The sequence below is a fragment of the Apus apus genome, chromosome 9 (assembly GCF_020740795.1).
Source record: "Apus apus isolate bApuApu2 chromosome 9, bApuApu2.pri.cur, whole genome shotgun sequence".
NCBI classification, from domain to species: domain Eukaryota; kingdom Metazoa; phylum Chordata; class Aves; order Apodiformes; family Apodidae; genus Apus; species Apus apus.
In genome coordinates, this window is record NC_067290.1 from 19,559,662 (window position 1) to 19,580,814 (window position 21,153).

At 45.9% G+C, this 21,153-nt stretch overlaps 1 protein-coding gene across 4 annotated transcripts in view; it reads left to right on the forward strand.

Moving 5' to 3' along the window:
- Positions 1-3,251: 3,251 nt before the first annotated feature.
- Positions 3,252-21,153, forward strand: part of LOC127388327 (contactin-4) — a 287,077-nt gene continuing 269,175 nt past the window's right edge. For 3 of the 4 annotated variants that reach the window (XM_051627707.1, XM_051627712.1, XM_051627713.1), the window contains exon 1: positions 3,831-3,862. The gene's annotated coding sequence lies outside the window, so the exon portion shown is untranslated. Of the gene's footprint in view, positions 3,277-3,830; positions 3,863-21,153 lie in introns of those variants that run through there. The other variant, XM_051627708.1, reaches the window with a different exon arrangement.

Genomic DNA, 21,153 nt, shown 5'->3' on the forward strand with positions numbered 1-21,153 from the left:
GAGTTTGGGTACAGGAAGTGGGAGATGCTGAACTCAGCTGCTACTTAAGCTGAGCTTTTTAAACTGTAAAAGTCTTTCCCAGCTACCATTTTTAGGTCCTTTCCTGTGCTCCTTAGCTCAGACAGAACTGCTGCTGTCTTCCAGAGACTTTATGTACCTAACAAATTTGGAATTAAATAAAAGAAACTCAGAGTTTTTTAGAAATCTGTGTCTCAAAAAGCTGTATTTCATCCTTGGACAGTGAAATTGTTGAAGCTGATATCTGAAGACTACTTGATGACACTAAGTTTGCAGGTTTAGATCTTTGGTTTCCAACCATTTTGTTAGTGATAAATATCCACTTTTTCAAAAACCTTTGTTGAAATTGGCATCTTTGGCAGGGACCTCCCCAGATTGTCCAAAGATTGACTCATTTTGGAGAAAAAGTTGGCCTTGCAGCTCCAAGCCATGGTTTCTGGAAGAAGCACCGGGTCATGCTGGCAAAACCCTGAAGTTTTGCTTCACCACCCTCCTTGTGTTAAACTGTGAGACTCCCTAAGGGAACATGAGCCTCCAAGGCCATCCATCCACCACCTTTCCACAACACTACAATCACTTCAGCTTCGTCTAAAAGATGTTATTCTCCTGCATATCAGCACCTGTCTTGTCAATTACCTGTGAACTTGGAGAATAATTCTCAACCAGTTGTTGATTATTCTTTTCTCATTTTATCTCCCTAGAAACCCTGCAAAAAAAAACCTCATACAGTGGTTTAAAAGAAAGGCAAATCTCTACAAAACCCCTTGTACTGTTCCCTTATCACTGAGAGATAAGCAGCCCCAGACTCACACAACTTTGTGAACAGCCATCACCTTGTAAAGTTGGTCTTGGTATTTTAATTAAAGGTCAGGCAGCACTACAGTGTAAACCTTGGACATGTTTTGTAGCAGTCATTTAAAGCAGAGTTGCTTAACAAAGTGTTATTGTATTAGTCAAACAATGCCCAAACCCTCCTGAAGATTTACACCAACTGCAGCTGAAACAAAGAAGCTTCTGCCAAGTTCAGGCTGCAAGTTCAGCATCTGTAAATCCCAGCCTGGCCCTGTGGCTGGTTTGCCCCTGTCAGTGGTGGCGGGAGCTGCAGGGCTGTGCAGCTTTCCTCCTTCCTCGGGGTGGGCAGCACGTGGGGCATGCCTTGGACTCCTCTGTACCACAGGGCAGGACATTGCAAATGCCTCAGGGATGGTGCCAGTTTTGTCTTCTGCTGGGCTTTGCTTGCACGCTTGTGTGACAACCTTCACGGTAATTAAAAGGAGTTTGTTTTCACCTAATTAACATAACCATGCTAAATATTGAAGTGATGCTCTGGCATGAATACCCCAGTTGTCACTGGTGGAGATGGCTGTGCAGCAGTGTGCTCCTGAAGGTCGTGCTGTAAGGTTTGATTCAAAGTGGCAGCTTTGCTATTCCAAGTGATCTTAAAAACCCGCAAGGCAGTTTTTGTTGCCAGATTTATGACGTATTTTAGACTCTTTGCTGAAAAGAATATGTCTGACTTTTAAACCGGAGCCTTTGACTTCTGACTCTTCTACCTTTGGCTTACTTGTGGATTCCTTTGGAAAAAAAAAAAAAAAAAAAAAAAAAAAAAAAAGAGAAAAAGAAAAAGCAGGTGACCTGGTTTGCTTGTTCATTCGGTGGTGAGTGATAATGTATGCGGAGAAGGTGGCACAACCAAAAGGCTTTCCAGGGAAGCCATCTGTCTGCACACACCGCTTGCACGGCTTTACCTTTCAGATCTTATTTGCTTTGGGTTGCCACTCAGCTGAGGGTGGATGATGCTTTTCTCTGGCTCTCGTAGGGACGTTGCATGCTCAGATGGGTTGTGATGATGTATTCTACGCATGTTCCTTTTGAAAAATTCGGAAGCATTTTCAGCGTTGATTTCCCTCAAGAGTTATTACACCCCACACAGATTGGCAGCACCGTGCCACAGTGCCAGGATTTATGAGGTGACCTTGGAGGCACAGGCACTCCCAAATTGAAAACACTTGGAGCTAAAGTTGAAATATATTTATTTTGAATTACTGAGCACTCTCTACTATTGTATAAATCAGAATGAGATTACACAAATAATACATAATATTTATATAACATTTCATACCATGAGGGGATTCTTTCATGCAGGGCTCAAGTACAACCCTCCTGCCTCCTCCAGACCCTGTTTCACAGTTGGGTCTAACCTTAAACATTCACTAAGATTCAGGAAAGGAAGCACTGGCCCCTCCTGCCCCTCCAGGAGCACTGCACTATGTTTTGGGACATCCTCCAATATATGAGAACCGAGGATCTCTAAGGCCCTGTGGGCAGTGGTACCCAGCAGCTGCCCAGCCCTGGGCAGACTGAAGATGCTCAGTTATCTCCAACAGCTTTGCTGCTGCCTTTGCTGCTGCCTGAGCTCCTCACACCTGCACCCCTGAGCCCTGTGTGGGGCTGAGCCTGGGGTCCCAGCTTGCTGCTGGGACAGCCACCCTCCTGAGCAGCTCCAGGCATTTCCCAACTACCTTCTGGAGATGGGAGCTAATAAAGAGGTGCTGATGGATGGCAATGGAACATGAGAGCGGAGGCATGTCAAGTGCAAACCTGTAAGCAGCAATAAACACGAATCCAACCTGCACTAATGTTAATTGTCATTCGCTTTATATCGATGTGCAGTTTATTAAACCATAAAGCAAGACAGCAAGCACAGAGAGCAACTCTAGAGATAATTAAACATAATAAGGGTTTCACTTAATCCCACAAAACCCAGGGGAGGCACAGTTAAGACTGAATACCCTCTTAGCACTGAAAGGCATTTTTTGCACAGCCATTTAAGAGCACTTCCCGGTACAAGATTCCAGGACAGGGAGGAAGGCAGGTCCCCCCCGTCACTCCTGAGAACATTTTTGTATTCTCTGCTTTGTGCCTCCAAATCGTTCTGCTCACTGAGCCTGAACTCGGACTTTCAAAGCAGTTCGTGACTCCTAATTTGCATTGTGGTAACAAGTAGAGCCCCTCAGGAGGGGTCGGGAGGTGGGTCCCGGGGCAGGACAGCGGCCGGGCAGAGCGGTGCTGAGGATGGATGCTGGTACCTGGGTGAGTTCTGCTCCTGCTTGGCTCGTCTCCTGCACAAGCCCCTCATTTCTTGGACGAGGAGGGTCAGAAAGGGGCTGGAAGGGAAGGGTGGGCCAGTCGTGCAAAGGGCTGAGCCAGAGACTGGCGGAGCCGCGGATGAAGGAGGGAGGAGGCAGCGCTTGAAGAGTGAGAACAATTATGGCAAATTAATGCCGGAGACCAAGGCAGAGCGGGGGAGAATGTAATTTGGGACTCTCGGGTCCCTCGCTAGTAGGACCGGGGCTGGTCGAGGATGGAGAAAAGCAGGAGAGGGAAATAACCGGGCTGCGGGCAGCAGCTTCCTCGGCTCCGCAGGTGCGGACGGGTCCGGTGTCCGCCGGGCAGAGCCACACCTGGGCTAACGGGGAAGGGTAAAAGGCGCGGGGGGGGACAACGGCCCCCCCGGCCGGGGGCTGAGCCGCTGCAGCCCACCCCGCGGCAGCGCGGCCGGCGTTGCACCGGGGGCTGCGCCGCTGCGCGCAGGGGCCGCGCCCGCGCTGCGGGGCAGGAGAAGGGTTAAGGGCGTCCGCGCTGCCGCGGCTCCTCCGCCCGCCCCCCGCGCACGGCGCAGGTTTGGGAGGTGGGGTTTGCGCGGAGCCCGCCCGGCTCCCCCGGCCGCTGCCGCTCAATGCTGCGGCCGCGGGCAGCTGCGGGAGCTGCGCGCCTCGGGGCTGCCGCGCAAGGCGGGCAGGACGCGGCCGCGGAGCCCAGCATGTCCCCCCGCCCCGCACAGGTAAGCGCGGACGGGGCTTCGCAGCGGGTGGAGGGAGGTGGATTTGAAAAGAAGACGGAAAAAAACCCACAAAAACAATCAACAACAACATCACAACATGTAAAATGGGAATAAATAAGAAAAGGGCTTGCGGCGAGGGAGAAGGAGCGCGCCGCGGGGCTGCGGGGGCCGGGGAGCGCGGGGTGCGGAGCGCAGGGTCCCCGGGAAGGCAGATGCGGAGCCAAGGGGAGATGCGGAGTCCGTGGCCGCCGGGGCTCCCGGCCGTGCCCGCGGAGCGGGATGCGGAGCGGGGTGCGGAGCGCAGCGCGGGCGCGGTGCCTCCTCGGCGGGTGCCGGGCCGTGACCCCCCCGGGGCGGGCAGAGCCGGGATGGCGGGGATGGGGCTGCGTGTGTCTGTGCGGGCGGAGGGAGGGACGCTCCCTCCCAGGCTGGCAGAAATGCATGCATAACTTTTTGCTTGATCCAGGCGGTGTTCCCCGCTCCAGTTTCGGCTTCTTTTCCCTTCCTTAGGCTGATGTTGCTTCCGTGCCGTGAGCAACATAATGCAGCATGTTGTTTTATTTATCCCAGACAGGAATGACTCGCTCTCTAAACTATAAATTAAGCGATGCTGTTTGCATAACAAGTGGCGATACTTTGTATTTTACATTCTAATTATCCATCACTGTTTCGACTAAGCAATAGCGGGTTGTTTGGTTTTTGGTTTTTTTGCAAGGAGGGGTCAATAAAACAGTCTGATGTCTTGCAGCAATGTATTAGTTTTCCCTTGCTGGATTAACGTGGGCAAAGGATGAAGAGCCAGCATATGGATGGGGCACCCTGAGGTGCGGGGAAGCAGGGGAATATTTGGCTATGGGGAGAAGTCAGGGTTTGTGTTTGTGCTGGCACATCCTCCTGTTTACATGGCTCGGTTCAGGACCTGCATCCTAGCAGATAAATCGTTCGGGTGAGAGCGGAGGCTGGTGTGAGCCTCCTCTTCAGACGCTCACGCTACCCGTGAGATCCCTTCTGACAGCATCACGGGGCTCCCTCCCAGCGCAGGCTCCGCGGCCGCGGGTCCGTGGCCCGTCCCAGGGGCTCGGCGGAACCGCAGCCCGGTCCGTGCTCCTCCCGCTCCCACCTGCAGCTCCGTCCCAGGATGCGATGCTCCCGCCGAGCTCCCCGCGCTGCTGTCGGGCACGATGGCCAGTGCCGAGGGTGGGAAGCAGGGTGATGGGCCCCTGTGCTTGGGACCAGCCTGCCGCCACCCCCTCCCACCCCCCCCAGAAGCCTTTTCTGCTGCTTTCCTGGTCAGGACACTTTATTTGTTCTTTTCTGGACCTGGGGAGCTTGAGTTTTTACCCTGCGTTTGTAAGTCCCTAAAAACTGCTTAAATGGCTCTTGAATAATCCTTCAAAGTCACCTCCCCTCTTTAATCTAATACCAAAAGGACTTACTTTACATGGCTAATCCCTCTTTTTCCTTCTGTACAGCCTCATTTAGGGGTGTGCACACTGCTAATTTTCCCAAAGCAGCCTGCTTCAGACAATGGCTTCAGCTGGCATGCAGCAACCTCTCCCTCCTGTGCTGAACTCTGGGCAGAGCTAAACACATCTGACAAGATTTTGCGTGGTTTCAGGAGGTGATACATCGGTTCCCAACAAGTGAACTAACCCTTCACCACCTTTTCTTGGTTTGTGTATATGTGTAAATAGCAGCTATTGGGAGGCTCTGAGGGTCTCCTGCCCCATGGGTTAGCTTGCTTGAAGGCAGCTCTTGGTGATGAGGACTGGAGTAAAGCAGGGTGTGCCTGCAGATTGTTGGAGCTGAATGATCCTGGCAAAACTCTGGTGACTTGGAAATTTTCCCATCCTTATCTTCTGCAGTGGAGTTGAGCTCTCTTCTTCTAGCCCATCTAGTGTTGCCAGCTTGTGCTGTTTGACAAGATGACAAAATATATGTGTTAATGTGAGTGACAGCAGAAGAAAAGCTTACCTTTGCAGGAAGCCTCACTTCTCCCTTAGCATGGAAACAGGAGGAAATGATATTGCCTTCAAACTGTAACTTTACACACGTGAAGAGTGATGTCTGGAGCTCCTCAGCCCCCTGTCTGGTGTCACAGGGGATGTCCCGTGAGGGACAAGTGTGACTTCAGTGTGCTGTGGGTGGTGGGAGGGGGCCTCTTCTCTGGGCCATCAGGACACTTTTGGCCATGGTTTGGCATGAGCCCTCTTGGATGGGTGGTCTCTGAGGCTGTCCTTCCCTGGGGTGGCCTTAGTTTTATTTCCAGTGTTAATCCCTCCGTTGCTGGTTGCCTGAGGTCTGATTTATATGACAGCTGAGGGGGGTTTATTCTGAAGGGGAAAAGAGCAGCACTGCAAGACAGCAAGGAGGTGGTGAGAGAGCCCACCTTGGTTCCCAAACTCACATGTCCCCATGCATGAAAGTGCCTTGCTCTTTTGCTCTTTATATTTATTTGGATTCACATTTCTTGGATTTAAAATACACTCCTGTGTTACCCTGCCAGGGACAGCTGGAGAGCAGGTGTAAGCTCCTGACCCCTTTCTACCACTGGGGCAAAACTTCAGAATAATCTTGTAGATATCCTGGTGCCAGGTAATTTATTCCCCTTGGTTTAAGGAGTTGGCTTTGTCTGACAGTTCTGCCTAGTTAGCTTGGTTTAAAATGATGTAAAAATCAGAGGTAAAGACATGGCAGAGCTGAAGAAAGGATATTAACCACAGAGTTAAGATCATTGCCTTTGTATTTTCTTTTGTGCCCTCTCTGGATGTTATTCAGTGCAGCAGGGTGGAGGTCTGAACTGCCCATGGCTGATCTGCCTCAGGGACACGGGTGGGCACAGCACCGGGCAGGCACCTTCTGGGCTGCAAGGAGAAGATGCTGTTGCTTAAAAATACTCTGCTGCTTTTGAAAGTTCATAAATCGTCACAGGTCTATTTTTAGATTACAGCAAATCTGGGGTTTCTTCCCACACCTCCCATCTGTGGCCTAAAATGACCTGACAACGTCCCCGTAAAAGCTGTTTGCAGCTCCTTTTCATTTTGCCGGTGACCTGTTGTTCTGCTCCATTGTTATACAGAGGATGGGGCTGGATTTGAAGAGGTTTTGGTGCAACAGTTGGGAAGTTTCCTTCACATGCAGAAATTGGAAGTCTGCTGCTTGGTGCCTGAGTGATGTGCAGCCCCTGACAGGGAAGCAATCACCAACACAGAAAAGTAACATGAATCACACCAAATGCACAAATGTCAGCTCCAAAACTCTCCTCTAGGCGTGCTGCCAAGATTTAAACTTGCACGTATCTTTACTGTTAATCTGCTACAAGTGGTTCCTCCAAATATAAATATGAATATCATGACAGTAGTGATTCATTCTTTTTATTGTTAGCAAAGCAAATATATAATGATGACACCCAACTGAGGTTCTGTTTCATGCGAGTACACAACTATTCCCTGTCCCCCACCACCCTCCATCACAAACTATGTTACTAAAACAAAACCTTGTGTCAAACCTGCTTGTAATCTTAGCATAAAAGAGCTTCACTGTATTTTCTACACTGAACAGGGGTTTCCAATACTGTAGGTGTTGTCCTTGGGAAATAACTAAATTCTTTGCTTTTCCCTAGATACAGGCAGTCACTTTTATCTTATTCTGCAGGATAAAAATCTGTTTCAACATGACAACCTACAAAAAATACCATTGAAGTTGTTTTAATTGCTGGATTGAATCACTGAAAGTCAAACCCTCAGGACCAAGAGGGTAAAAGTATTTTGAAAACAATTAATCTGGTGATGTTGTCATATGCATGATTCAAATTTAGGCAGCTAAGGCATAAGGAGTGAGTTTTGACTCTGCAATGCGAATGGAGATTTTTGCTGAGGTACCTAATTAAAGCATAGATGTATCAGCATCTGGACTTCAGTAAGGTGATACACTTGTTGCATTTTGGGGACTCAAGGAAACAGTCTTCAACTGTTACATCTTTAAAATTGCCTGTACAGGGATTCTGTTTTTAATGTGTTAAACAGGTTCTACCACATATATTTCTTCTAGTAATTCTTCCAGTGGCTCAGGAGTTGATGCTCTGTTATTTGAAGGTTTGCTGGACAAATCTTGGATATGGCCAAACATCTTTATTAATGAATACAAGTTTTTGATATAAGCAGTACTAAGCTCTCCTAAGATGTACTATACTAAACATTAAAAGGAATGTAATGGGATGGTACTTCCCTCCTTTTCTCCTCTTTGCTTTTCCAGAGGCTTTGAGGCAGGTTTCAGTGGACACAATTGTTATTAACCATCTCCAGTGGGCTTTCCCCATTCTTGTTAGCAGAGCAAGGTGTGGTTGAAAGACCAGCTGTTAGGTTTGGCTCTCCCCAGATGTTTTTTTAACCCAGGATAGCAATATGACAGCACTCCCCACTGTGATGGTTTGTCTTCCTTTGCAGTCGTTGAGCACAATTAGCACAGTCCAGAGGACTCTTCCGTCAGTATCCCTGCCCCTCCTGTGGTCCTTCTGAGGAACAGTTTAATTTCCAACCTGGTCACCACTTGCATCTCCTTGGGTTTCCTGAATTAGCCTACATGGTCAGAACTGCTCAGACATGAGAGAGTTTCCAAGAGTTGTTGGCACTTGGTGGTCATTCAGGAGACAAGTTAGTCCTGAGCTGCTTCTGACTCCAGATTGATTCACGCTTTGATAAGTTCTATCAGTAAAAGATCTTTATTTACCTCAGACAAAATATGTTTAGAATTTATTTATATAAATTTTAGCCAATGAAGAGATGTGGTATTTAAATCCCTCTACATATGCTTTAGCAGGTCACTTCACTTTAGAAGACTAAGAAAGGGAAAAATAACATCCTTGGGTGTTGTAATGGAAAAACCGGTATTAGGAATGGTAGTTTATTAGTGATGAATAGCAATAACCCAGCAGTGTTTTTGTAACTGACCTGTAAGTGCATAATTTGATAAACTCTTTTTATGCAGATAACAGGGTATTATTTGGGAAGACATAAAAGCATCATGTTCAAATAATTAAACACATTTTCACCTCTCTCTTTCTCATAATAGGAATGTGAAAACCCAACTAGGCATCCATGGACATGTTTCCTTTCCTTGGACTGATAGTAGTAGGCTCATACCTGAGCCAGATTCTTCTGTTAACTGTGGGGTTATTCTGGGTTTAAGCCAAGATTTTTTTATGGATGAGGTTGTATACTAGCCAAGAACCCACCATGGCACCTTGGTTTCTGCCACCATAAAGGGAGTAAAGTGCTGGAGTGATGTGCTGGATCTTCTCCCCTCAGACCTTTAGTGGGACTCCCATACTTTATGTGGCACATTTGTGAGGAGCCTGTGGCTGGTGGGCTGCCCCTGGTGCATAAATTCATGTCATGTGACTTTCTTTTTCCTTGATATTGGGTAACATTGTACTTGGCATAAATGCTGTGACCCATGAGAGGTGTGTGAGAGGCATGTGAAAGGAGCAGGGAGGGTTCCCCTCCTGCTTAGGGCACTGAGAAGCTTCCATCAAATAAGGTGTTGGGTTTTGTTTTTTGTTTTTTTTCTTCTTATCACTACTACCCTGTTCTTGTGAAATGAAGGCAAAAGCTCTGGCTTCTCTTGTCATGAATGAATGGATGAATCTTCTTGGTCTTTGTCTCCCAGTCTTTTGGGAAAGTAATAATAAAAAAAAGCTTCTGAACAGCACTTCAGTTGTAGCTTTTTTTAAAGGGTTACTTAGCATAAGAGCAGAACATTTTGCCTAAGAGGGTTTTAGTCCAAGAATGACTTTTCATATTTAATTGATCTGTATTGCTCAATTAGGGAGGTGTATAATGCCCTCTGTTCATGTATAGCTGGAAGTAGCAATGAATGAAATATGAAGTACAGCAGTAGAGTTAATTTCAAACAGAATCAGCTCTTAGCAATGTACAAACAGGATTTCAATCCAGGCCTGGATATGCATGAGGAGATATGAATTGTGTAAATACATCAGGTCGTTACCTTCTACATGCAAATTATTTTGAATTATAATATTTGGTTTTATTCTGGCCAGAGTGCAGTAGCCTTTTTGTTCTAAATCATCTTAATAAACATTTCCAACTGTCGAATAAATGCTCAGACATATTTCAGTGTGTTCTTCTCTGGAAGCAGCTCACTTGGGCTCCAAAGCCCGCGTTTCCCAAGTAGAGCTGTGCTGCCGGGTGGCGGGGACCCGGCAGAGCACCCAGCAGCGTGGCGTGGGTAGACACGGGTGACAAGATCCCACGGGGTGGCAGCACCGGGGTGGCAGCACTCAGCCCGCAGCACCGCGCGGCTCCAGCTGCTCCCGCCACAGCTGCAGCTCCGCTTCCTGCGCTGTGCGTCCCGGACCCGCATCCCCGACCCGCATCCCTCCCCCGCAGCCTGCCCCGAGCGTTGGGAGCAACCCTCTCTAGACGGGCCCGGGAAGGAGCTGGTGCCGGTCTGCAGGCACCTCGCTGGACACTGGGTGTCACGCTGGGAACCCTGATCAGATTTCATGATTTTTTTTTTTCAGTACAGTTTTCTCAGGATTCCAAATTCTGAGGAGTCTCTAGAAAAAGGCACCATTTTCCTCCTTGACACGTTGCTTTCATCAGTGCTGTGAGCCTCTGGTGACCCACACAGCCATTCTGCTCCTCAGTTTACCCCCTCCTCCCCCCCAGTGCTGTTATACCCCCTGCCGTCCACCTTTCTGCGGACAGCCTGATGCAGCAGGTCCTCTTACATCTGGGCTGACAGGTAAGGGCTTTTTGTGGCTTGCTCAGCATCTGCCTCTCTCTGCTCCTCCCCAGCTCCTTTGGTTTCACCACAGGATGATGCTGAGAACAAGAGTATTCCTGTGCTGGCTCCATCACGGCCAGACTTGCTGATAGAAAGCCCTGATTGCTCCCGAAGAAGGATTTGCAGCTCTGCAGAAATCAGTCCTGAAAGGGGTGGGTTGTCTGTGTGCAGTTCTCCTGCAGGAGGGCTTTCTGGGGAGGTACACCTGTCTGTTAAGGGTAGCTCAGTGTTAGAGCAGTCCAGAAAGTCCCTGTGGGAGAGGAGATCTGCTGGCAGCTTTGCCAGATCCGTGTTTGGTGAGCATCAGGCAGGCCTCTCCGGGTGGGCAGGGAGGACGGGCAGGGCAGAGGGAAAGCTCTGAGCATCCTTCCTGCTCTGACCTCTGCTGCCACAGCAGTGCTTTCATATCGTTTGCCAGCAGTTCCTACACTGACTGTTAAATGAACATATCACACATTAAATGAACACCTCACACATGGGCAGAGGTGGGAAAAGCAGATATGGAGAGATGCTAATCCTAAGGTTGGGTCTGTCCTCAGGAGCACCAGTAATGTGCTGGTGTGAGTCAAAGACTTAGTGGGGTGAATTCAGTGTTTGATGGTTCTCTTCTAATTGCAGATAATAGGGGAAAAAACACAGGTCAGATACATCTTGAGGATGAAGGGAGCAGAACATGGATTGACTCGGGGTTTTCTCTAGTCAAGTGGAAAAGAGGAAGCCCGGTATGAGGAACCTGGAAAGGTCAAACTAATTTGTACTTGCGTGATGATGAGTAATACCTCTGTTGTTTATGAAGCTTGCAAAATCTTTCTGCTGTTAACCACTGCCATTTATCTGATGGTGATTTTGAGAAATTAAAAATGAAGCAGCAATTGTTCCACCCTCTTCATGCCTTAATCTGCTTTGGTTTAGGATCCCTGTGAAAAGTTACCTATCCTTTACAAATTAGTTGAGATTAAATTTATTCTGTTCTCATGACCTCAGTAGGCTGTGGCTGAAGGAAGGAGGCCTTTTTTAAACAAAAAGATTTAGAGTATGGTTGATAAGAGTAAAACTGAAAACCTGCCTGTGTCTTGCTGCTTAAGGATTCTGTCTGTTCTCCCACTTGTTTATTTCGCAGCAGTCTTTTCTGTTTATTTCCTAAGTGGAAATGTTGCATGCATGTCCATCTACTGAGATGAAAAAGGGAAAAAACAGTGAGCTCCTAATGCCCCAAACCACCTTCTGCTGCTTGGGTTAGGCAGGCAGATTTGCAGCTTCTCTTAGTAGCCACTGAAAGTTGTATGAATGTTCCTGGGATTCTGGTTTCCTGGGAGAGTCGATGCTACCAAACTGCATAATGTTCCATGCAACATTTGGGGACTATATCAGGAGTCCCTCCTGCCTCGTGTGCAGCAAGAAGTGGAGGCTCCAGAGGAATTCATTTGCTAGGCTTATTGCTGAGACATTTAATATCTGGAATGATTTAGTATATCAAATTCTAGAGTTTTGGGCTGAATGTAGCTGCATTCGTCATTGTTGCAGAACGTTGACAGTGAACAAAAGGTGCTGCAGGGAACCATAATTCACACAGCAAATTAACGGGTTCCTGGCTTTGCTTGCTCAGCTAAATGGGAGCTGGGAATGCTGTGGTCTCACTGGATGAGGGCTTTCTGCAGCAAGCCTGTGGGTCAGGAGGTTGCATGTCCTTCATTCCTGGAGCAGATGTTAAAAGCATCACCCTCCTGCCATATGGCTGTCACTGGCCTTCTTTGCTCTTGAAGGTACTTCACTAGGGAAGACTTAAAGGGGGAGAAAGACCCCAAACAATTTGTTGGCAGTGATGGGAGCATGATGTACTTGTTTTAAGAGAAATTGATTCTTAGTGGGCATCCATGGGGGAAAAAGGATTTGATTGAGAAGGTTTTCTGTACCAAAAATGTAATCACATCACACCGTGACAAACTTAAAGCTGTGAGCACAGCATGGCCAGCAACACAGGCCAAGTGGCAAGGAACAAGTGCAAGAGCAAAAGGAAACAGGCTCAAGTTGTGCCAGGGGATGTTTAGATTGGACAGGAGGAAACATTTCTTGACCTAAAGGGTTGTCAGGCCCTGGCACAGGCTGTCCAGGGCAGTGGTGGAGTCACCATCCTGGGCAGGATTTGAAAGCTGTGTAGATGTGGCACTTGGGGACATGGCTTAGGTGTGGCCTTGGCAGTGCTGGGTTAATGGTTGGACTTGATGATCTTAGAGGTCTTTTCCAACCAAAACCATTCTGTGATTCAATGATTCTCCTCCACTCAGACTTATCTGTCATTTACTACTTCAGTGGCTCCGTTCACATGGTGGCTCATGCAATCAGCAGTAAGAACAATGTTCCACAGAAGGCAGCATTATGGATGCTTCTCCTCTGCCAGCACAGTCTGAGGGAGACTCCAAAACCCCTGTCTGGTGGGTCTGCTGCTGAAGAAGCCCTGAGGAGGGGCTGACAGTGGTCAGCTAGATCACCCTGTTCCTCCATCCTGGGAAGCTTCCTTCTGGCTGCTCAGGTGGTTCAGGGGAGGAGGTGGCCCCTTCTGCCTGGAGAAGACATCTGGTGCAGATGTCACTGTTCTGGTCCAGAAAGAGGGTCCTTTAAATCCTCTTTTAAAAGCATTTAACCTGACACTGGAGTGGTCTCCACATCCCAACCAGCCCTGGGACCAAACCCTCAGCTGTTACCCTGATGTCTTTTTCCTTTATTTAGGAAGTCTGAGGTTTGTGCTGTACACCAATCCTTCCTGGGGTATCCAGAGACAGCCAGGCTACCTCTGACAGCCTCCTTGCTATCAGCATGCACTGCATCTCAGAACCATTTTATTATTATGATTATGATTGTATTTTAGAACCATTACCTAAAATATGGAATCGCTGCCCCTAGAAAAGTGGATTATCCTTTCCTGGATAGCTAATTTTATTTCACTCAAGAAAATTTGATTCCTATTTCTGAAGCATTGCCACTAAACAGCTTTCTAAGCAAAGTTCAGTGCAAGACCAAATTAGATTCGTTTTGGGAGAAGGGAAATATTGGTGTTGCAAGTGTCCAGAGGGCTTGAAATGAAAATAATCTTATAGATCAAACTTAAATTGAGTTCAGATATTACAGAGATAACACAGTTCTGTACCTGGAAAATCCCATCTGTCAAAAAAAAACAACTTCAGGGGCACATTTTCAAATGGCACTTCTGGATCATCCGACTTCTGTCTCTGGCAGCCCCATGCATTACTTACTGAGCCACAGAGCTTGCAGAGTAGTTCAGGCTGCATCACCCTAGTCAGTAAAATAAAAATTCAAAAAAGAAGGCAGAGGAATGCTCTTCAGGCATTTATAAAATCCTTCACAAATTGCACCAGTCTGAAATGGGAGAGACTTGTCTGTCTTAGTGACTTTTGAATAAGGCTCTGAAAATTTAGGCCAGACTATAACTGAGCCCCATGTCTGCACGAGAAAATACCTTGTGAAGCTCAGCAGTTGGAAGTAGAAGCAGTTTGCATCAAACTGGAGAACTTATTTGACCCTTATTACTGTCATCTCTGAATGCACTTAGAATTTCAGGTCTTAATTTTCCTTGTGACAATCTGCTGAGCTGGTTGTGCCTGCTTTATTGGTGATCAGGAGCTGAGATGCTCATGTTGAGGTGGTCACAGATACAGAGCTATTTAGGCACTTCGTTCTCTAGTAAGCACTACCCAAATTCTTTGCATTTTAGGGTAAAGAGCTGTTAAAAATAGTAAGTTTATGACAAAGGAAAAATATTAACACTGACTTCTGATCCCCTATGAGCTGCATCATAACTCTGTTTTATGCCTAAACTAGATGTGTTTTTGCACCTGTGTTTTTGCTTTGGATCAGTCCTCCTCAGCTGCATGGGCCCCAGGATGTCCATGAATACTTGCTTTAAAACTACCAATAACTGGGACTGAAAGTATATTTTCCAAAATGTAACCCAGTATGATTTAGCTATCTAAAACATTATGAGTAGACCTGAGCATTTGCATAGAAATTCTTGACAATATCTATGCTAAAATAATGTCATCCATTAGTATTGTGTAAAATATAAAGTATCATGCAATATTTAAATACAACTGCAGTGAATCCTCTACAACTGTACTGACAGGATCTAAATTTAGTAACTAATTAAATTCCATGGAACAGAAGAATGCATTTCTCCTTTGCAATCCACTTCTTGTAAGAACAAAGATCACGTGTATCATCCATACTTCTATTTTTGTATAATGTGGTATATTTTTGTCTATATTAACTATATACCTGTGTTTTCTGCATTTCTACATCTGTATTGCAGCATCTCTGCTGAAATGGACCTGGGGACTGTGGGCTGAGCACGAGCTGGTGCTGCGGCTCAGTTACCCTCAGATCTGCCCCATGGCCATGAGGTTGGGGGAGTGGGAGCCCATCACCCCTCCCTCTGCACTCTTAGTCCAGGTCTGGACCCCTCTTTCCAGCTCTGCCCTTGCTGTGGGATGGTGGCTGATGGAGGTAGTTGGGCTTGGGGGCCAGGGGGTGGCTGCAACCATGCCCTGAGCAACCAGGGCTGGATTCATCTGCTCAGAGCTTCCCCCGTCCTGAGCAACCAGGGCTGGATTCATCTGCTCAGAGCTTTCCCCATCCTGAGCAACCAGGGCTGGATTCATCTGCTCAGAGCTTCCTTCAGCCACCAGCAGAAAAAAAAACCTTTTTCTTCTGGCTGAAAAGGCATTTTCTTTTCCAGCCCCTTCTCTGCCTGAGCCTCTGGCTGTGCAAGGCTCCAACTTTAGGGCTGTGATGAAATTAAGCATGTACCCAAGGCTTCACAGGATCAGGGCCCAACACTTTAAATAATTGATGGACTGCTTCATTTCTGTAGCCTTTCTGAAGTAAGCTGAGTTTCAGGTGAACATGAGCTGACTTAGATGTTTAGTTGGGGAAAAAAAAGCCCTTTGAATTGCACTGATTTCCCACAGGACTAACTGGGGACCAGAAAAAATAACTTCTTCAGCCTCTCTTTGTTTCCCTCTCTCTAACCAAACACTTTTTTTTTTTTTTTCTGTCCAGGCTTTTTGGATTCTTTTGTAGGAAAACAAGAACCCTCATAAATTAAGCATAATACGAAAAAGGAAGGGGAGGAGAGTTGTCCTTAGTATTTGTGAACTCAAGTTGGCCAAGCATCCCAAGGGTGTTTTGATTTTGCTGAGTAGATGTCGGTGTAATTTTTGTACCTGTTTATAAATGAATAACACAGCTAGAATAAATGCTTTTCCCATAACACCTGCCTGTGTGTGTGAGACAATGCAAAGAGGAAAAGAATTGAAAGTTACTGACCCAAATATTGTGTAAGTTGAGAAGTAAAGGTGAATGGAGGCCAAAAAAGTAAATAGCAGAGGGAGAAGCAGATAATGAGCACCCATGGTTTGATTGCTAAGTGGTGCTGTGGTCTCGTAGGCGAGTTGTAGGAAGGATGTCATTTGTACAGGCAGGATATGGGAGAGAGTAGAATTAGTCTGTTGAAAAACAAGCAGGAAATGTGTGTCTGATTTGGATGGCTCCTCATATTCCACTTGTGCAAATGGCTAACTATTAGCCCAAAATAGAAGTGTGGCAGAAATAGCAGAGTTAGGCTGGGCTTTAGGGAGGGGGGAAGCTGCTTTAGAAAGAAGGATGCAGAGTGGTCCAGAGAAGTGTTGCTTTTTGGAAACTTCCCTTTGAGCAATTTCTTTCTCTGCTGCAAAATGTCAGTGAACTAAGACACTCCTGAGAATTAATTTATAAGACTGTTTATTTTTGCTAATGATAAATCGTACCAAACTATAAAAAATTCTCAGTTGGACGAAGGGATTAATGGCAGAAAATATCCTTTGATCCAAAATGGTTATTCTTTTGTCCTCACTTATTTCTATTCCTTTTACTCTTTGGATCATATTATTTGTCTAAACACCTCCTTATCCTTTTCTGAATCTGAACAAGTTTAGAAATCATAAAACTGCCGTTGATGGCTTTGGGAAGGGAGCAAAGTGATGGTGTGTTGGCACTGTGAGTGGGCTGGGCTTCCAGCCCCCAAATGTGGTGGCATTTTGGCACAGACACCCATTAGTCTTTGGTTGCCATTAAGTTTCATAGTCTTAAATACTTTCCCCGTGTTAGTAACACTGCTAACAAATAGAAAAGCACTGATTTTTTTTTTTATAAGATCAATATTCATAGCTGAAAATTAACTCCTGCTGTTGTCAACTCATTTGTTATCCTCTGCATGAAGAAAAAGGAGATTCTGCTGGGAAAGCTCCCCCATCCCTTCATCTCCTTAGTCACTGTCACTCATCCCCTTCATTTCTGAACCTTATCATTTTATATTCCAGATATTGGATTTGATCCATCCATCAACTGTCAAAGCAACTTGTCAGAGACCCTGGACACTTCCAGATGTATTTTCTGGGAAGGTCTTGCCAGAAGAGAGGGATGTTGTGCAGAGAGGGATGAGCAAAGCATGGGCTTAACCCATTTTTGCTGCACTTGATGTTCAGCTGAGACTTTTTCACCCTTTTCCCCCAAAATAGAACCTGATAATTCTTGGTCTGTGAGGAGTTTATAGGTTTATTTCTGTGGACATACAAACATTCCTGTTTCAAACTGTTTTCCAAAACACACAAGGAAAAATTCTTTCCTCCACCACACAAATAAAAAAGAGGGTAAAACTTTGCCTGTTGTGTTTCTTGAGCAGAGCTTGATGGTGCTTAGAGAGAGGTTTCTATGGTGAACATAGAAAAATCAAATTTGAAAACTCTTCTTTTGTGTATTTGCTGCTATTTTTCTTAATGGTCACTGTTCTGCACTTTAACAGTCATTATCCACACCTAGCTTGTGAATAAATTTGCATATTTTAAATCAACATTAGCAGGGAAAAATCCATGATTTGCCCAGGGCTGCTTCTGATTATTTTTTGATGCTGAAGTGCTCAGGATTTCCTCCAGTGGGATCTGCCAGAAAAGTCTCTTCCAGCATCCAGCTTGGCTTATTTGATAACTTTGTGTATTGATTCCTTACATCACCTGCTTCTTACTCAATTTATATTTAATTTCTGTTCCTTCTTTCATTGTAAAAGTACAAAATGAAAGCCTGGCAGCAGTTTCTTGCTTTATTCATTGCTTCCCCTGTTGGAGCATCATGTAGTACATTCCTCCTCTGTTTACCAAGCACTTTTTCTTTAGCTTTTTTCTTGAGCAGAAAACATCTGCCTTGGAAGCAGTAAACTTTTAACACAGATTATTCAGAGCCATGTCTGTGGAGTCACCAGTGTATAAGGGATGTAGGTGGATTTTCAGTATCACGTTCTGCATCCTTCCCTTAGGAAGGGACCACTGCTCAGCTCTCACCACATCCCAGCCCTGCACGTGTCCCATGGCTGTGACACAGGGACACTTGAGCACAGTCATTTTTGTATCTGTTATGCAAGGCTGCAGCCTGGGGAACATATTCCTGCCTGTCCCTGCTCCCTCCTGCCTGCTCTGCTGGCTGGGAATTGCTGCCTGTGCTTGTTCTCCCTGGAATTGTGCCAGTTGTTGCTTTTCTACATTGTTTGGTTTTAGTCGTATGCTGAAATCCTGCTCTTGTTCCACCTCAAGTAATTAATTAGTCCCATTTCAATTTTAAACTTAACTGGAGCTCACTAGACACTTGCCAGCCCTGCCCAAGAGCAGTCGTGTTTTACCAGATATTTCTTAGGAAAGCCTTTAAAAATAATTCCCAGATAAAGTCAAATTCAGTGAACAAAATGCTCAAAATAATCCTAAGTGGCCCTGAATATTGAGTCGTGTTGATGAATAGTGGAGAGTGTGTTCTGGAGGAATAAAGAGTCATCATCATCACAGAATGGTTTTGGTTGGAAGGGACCTTAAAGATTGTCTAGATCCAACCCCCCTGCATGGGCAGGGACACCTCCAGGTTGCTCAGAGCCTGGTGGAAGATTATTATTCGTTTTCCTTTAAACCCTTTGCCAGGGTTTGACCAGCCTGCAGGAGATACTCAGCACCTCCCAGAGCATTGCAAGCTGTAGGTGAGGAGATCTGGTACAGGAGGATTGAGTGCTTGAACTCCTGAAGGACCTCAGACCTTGTTGAGCTGCTGCCTTGGGGGCAACGTCACCCCCTTGGGCAGGTGCTGTTGGCTGAAGAGGAATTTGAGGCAATTACCCAGTACACACAGCAACCTCCTGTCACTAAATAAGAAAAAAAGTAAAAAAATAAAGTAAATTCTCTATATTTATAACCTAAATGTTTAATCACCATTGTCTGTGTGCCCAAGTGGCTGTTCTCGTTAGGGGCTGTCCTGTTAACTGACTGGCACTGTTGCCTGACAACATTTTAGGCATTACCTTGTTAAATATTGCCTGCTTGATAAACATTTCTGTGTGACTTCACAAATGGGTTTCTTCAGTCTAATGTGGAAGAGAAGCTAAATGAGTTAGTAAATGTTAATGTGTCCATGCTCTTCCTAGATAACTAGTTGCCCTTGGGACAGTATCAATAGGTGGCATTTATATGATATTATGAATGTGTTAATTATGTGTAGACAAAATAATGAGTAAGCAAAGGTCAAGGAGAAATGCAATTTCCCCAGAAATATGCATCAAAGAGCTTCTAATATTTAGGTCATTACCATTATTGAATATTCAGTGTAATGTAAATAATGTGCATTTTTTTCATTGGTTATATTTTTAGTCCAGGAGATGTTGAGCAACTTCAAGGGCTGTGCAAACGTTTTGTAACAAAATTCAGCAAAACTTCAGCAGTAGCTAGACTGAATTTTCAACATGCATTGGTGAAGTGCCAGGTGGATTTTGGGATTGATTTCTTGTTTGAGATGTTACTTGTGATGTTTATTTTTCTGAACTTGAAATGAAGGAAATGAAAATGTGGCCACGCTGGCTGTTAAACTGCTGAACCTTGAAACTCAATGCAAATCAAACCAAAATGCTCTGGAGACTGTAAATACCCAACTTTGCCCTAGTTCATTATCAATGCACTTTTAAAAAAGCGATGCTGTTAGCATGCTGGGGAGTTCAGGCTTTGCTTTTTACTAGCAAGCCAGAAGTATAAATACCTCTTTGGCAGGGACCCTGCAGAAATCCAGAGGTTTTTGTGACATGAGGTAAGAGGAAAACCTATCTGATCAATAAAGCCATTAATTAGAAGGAAAGGTTTAGCCATGATTTTTACTTCTAAACTTCTACATATTGACATCTGGCAAAATGGTTAAGAAGTCAATAAGGATCTAGAAGTTACTTGGTTGCTCACAGAAAAACTGCAATTAAACTCTCTGTGCCTCCCAGGACCTCCTCTCACGGGTGTCTGGAAGCATCTCGCTCCCAAACAAGATGCTGCTCATGTATGAAATATTCATGGTATGACATCAAAACATGCTGCACATTATTTCAGCACGGTGGGCTGAAATTAGATTCACATTTTATTTTGCTTATAAATGCCTGTCAGAATTGCTAAATCAGTTTGTCTTTGCTGTCTGGAAGTGGTGTCAGTTTGAATTTCCTTCGTGCTGCATATTGTTGTGGGCAAAGACACATGACTTCGAGATGAAGTGCCTCGTACTTTTTAAATCAAGGTGAAAAAGGCCAACAATTAAGATTATTTTAAAAAGCTTCCTTGTGTGGCAGCTTGGTCCCCTTTTAAAGTGATACAGAAGGTACCAGGTGCTGGTGCATTGCGATTTTTGGTTCCTCCCTTGTGCAGGTATGGTGCACATGTGCATTACATGTTGGTTGGTGGGTGCAGGGTGTCTGACAAGGCATTCTGGAGTCCAGTTCTGAGCAAAGTAGAGATAAGCTCCAGGTACCAGATTCTGTGAGTTCCTCAATCCAGCTGAGGAAGGATCAGATGGTTTTGCTGGTTGCAGCTGCCCTGCAAGTGTTAAGCTTTGATTGAGGTTGTCTGGTCCGTGGGGCATGGGCATCTGCATCCTTCAGACTGGCCAGTGGGTCTGAGAGGAAAGCAGGGCAGAGACAGGTCTGTGTCTGGGAGTGTCTGTGACAGGGTGGCAGGACACAAACCCCACCCAGCAGCACTGCTTGGCTCCTGCAGTCCACTCTGACATGCAAGTGCATCTGACAAGGCTGTGACCTGGTCCTTTAAACCAGTAGGCAGGGGAATTAATTCACTGTTAGCTTTTTGGCACTGTAACATTGCATTCATGCATTAATAATCTCATCTTCTTAGTTATCCTGTTGCTATAAAAAAACAGCTTCTGTCCTCAGTCTACCAGACAGTCACATCAGAAATATCCCATCAGAGAAGCTACACATGCTTGGAAACATCTCTTACTGTCTTCCCTGGCTCTCTCCTGTGTCCTTGTCACCCAGCCTGTCCCTGCAGTGTTGCTCTGAGCTGCCTGGGGCAGGTGCCCCTGCACAGCCCTCAGCTCTGGGCTTTTAGACAGCACAGCTCTTCTCAGGAGTCATTTTC